The sequence below is a fragment of the Aplysia californica genome, unplaced genomic scaffold (genome assembly GCF_000002075.1).
Source record: "Aplysia californica isolate F4 #8 unplaced genomic scaffold, AplCal3.0 scaffold00091, whole genome shotgun sequence".
In the NCBI taxonomy this organism is placed as follows: domain Eukaryota; kingdom Metazoa; phylum Mollusca; class Gastropoda; order Aplysiida; family Aplysiidae; genus Aplysia; species Aplysia californica.
In genome coordinates this window covers 764908-767061 of record NW_004797361.1, presented here as the reverse complement: position 1 = coordinate 767061, position 2154 = coordinate 764908, and positions in this window count along the sequence as shown.

Genomic DNA, 2154 nt, shown 5'->3' with positions numbered 1-2154 from the left:
CAAACAAAAACAAAACAAAAGCAAAAACAAATTCGGGGATAAACGCATTTTTTTTTCTGAACGCAAAATTGAATTAACATCGCCTGTTAAAGAACAAGTCTTCAACTGCTTCAAAACGACACGTCTTCGTAAATTATGAAGGCAATGAAGGAACAAAAGTCTTCAAAATCTTCAAAAGAGCAAGTCTTCAAAAATCTTGAGAAACAATAAAATAATAAAACAATAATAAAAATGAGTCTTCAAAAACGTCTGAAGAACTAATCATCAAAATCGTCTTCTTCAAAAGCTTCAAAAGAACTAGATCTAGACTTTGAACACCTCATAATAAAAAAGTAGACTTGTTGAAAGCGCGCGTCATATTGTTTCTTCCCAGGAACGTTAACTTCACTAGCTCCTACTTAACACAACTGGGGGTAACGCGACCCGCTGTAATTACCCTAAGAGTGAGAGAACTCTCATTTTCTTACCCCGCTCATCCTTCCCGCATTATGTTCGGTAACGAGGGAAAGAAAGACTACGCGGTTTTCGAAAAACTCTGAGAAAAACAGACGACTACACCAAAACTTGCGTGGTTGGATGGAAGAAACAACACACAGAATGTGCTTTCTTGCTTTCCTTCTTCCCTTCCTTCCTTTCTTCCTTCCTTCCGTGCGCGCAGACGCAGGACTCGGCGGCTTCTCGGTCTGGGCCGGGCTACTGTTTGTGGAAATTCCTCCGCGCAGAAAGACGACGCACGACTAAACAAACAGGGACTTGTTTACATTATTGCGCGAGGTGAAAGAGCACCTGAACAATCACTTCCGCGAAGTTCATCTCTAGGACGGAGTTCTCAAAAGTGTGTGTGTGTGTGTGTGTGTGTGTGTGTGTGTGTGTGTGTGTGTGTGTGTTTCAAGTGGACCCCCACGTGTGCATTTTAGTGATAATAATCGTTTAGATCATCATCTATTTTAAAAAGAACAGCCCTAATCATAACAAAAAACAAACAAAAAAAAAAACAAAACTCGTAACAATACTACTACTTACTACTTTTTCTTCTTCTTCTGCTGCTGCTGCTGCAATTAAAAATACTACTACATGTACTAATATGGCTGCTGCTGCAACTGTTGCTGCTACTACTACTACACTACTACTTCTACTACATGTACAACTACTACTACTGCTGCCGCTACTGCTGCTGCTGATGTTGCTGCTGCTGCTACTACAACTTATATGTACTACTACTACTACTACTACTACTACTACTACTACTACTACTACTACTACTACACTCCTCTTCCTGCTGCTGTTGCTATCAAGAAGAAGAGGAAGAAATGTATGAAATGTTAAGGTTCAGAATAATAAAACAGGCTTGATAGGATAGGATCTGAGGGGGGTTGTTTTGTTTTGATTTGTTCGTTGGCTGGTTGGTTGGTTTTGTTTTGTTTTTTTGTTTGTTGTTGTTTTGTGTTTTGTTCTAATCTCTTTTAAGCGTGGGTGGTTGGCGGGTGCTCTGGTATGGTTTGCTTCTTCTTTCCTATCAAACATCTATAGTCCTTATCTCCCCTTCGTCTTTTTTATGTTTGTTACTCTCTTGTAACACCTCTATTCTTCGGCACTTATATGACCTTATTGTGTTGCAAGTGCCGTAAAACACTTACTAAAAATTAAACTAAAAAACTAAAACTCTTTTAAAAGCTGAAAAAGTCCAACATGTGAGACAGAAAGTACATTTAATGTGTCTCCTCTCTAATCGCTGCATCATCTCATTACACAATCATTCTGCTTTTACGCCCTCGACATCTGGCTCTGACTGACGTCATCGTTCCCAAATAAATGATCGCCCCGTCGTTAGTTACTAAGTACATGTATCACGAACCGTACCACCCACGTTTGTGGGAACAACTCGAGCTGGAGTGATACATTCTGCGTGACATTCTAATCACCGGCCGTATTTCGTCACGAGTACATCTAGTGTTGGTAGATGCTAAACTGTCGTATCTCAAAAAATGCTATTATTCTCGAAAAACAGAGACACTGGTTTTACTCGTCTGCTTTTTGTGACGTAATGTGTTCGTCTTTAACCTTGTTTTTTTTTTCTTCTGCCGCTTACAAAGCTACAGACTTTTCCTCGCTTCATTAAAAGAAAAAAATTGTTTTAGTTTGCGGGGAGGGTGG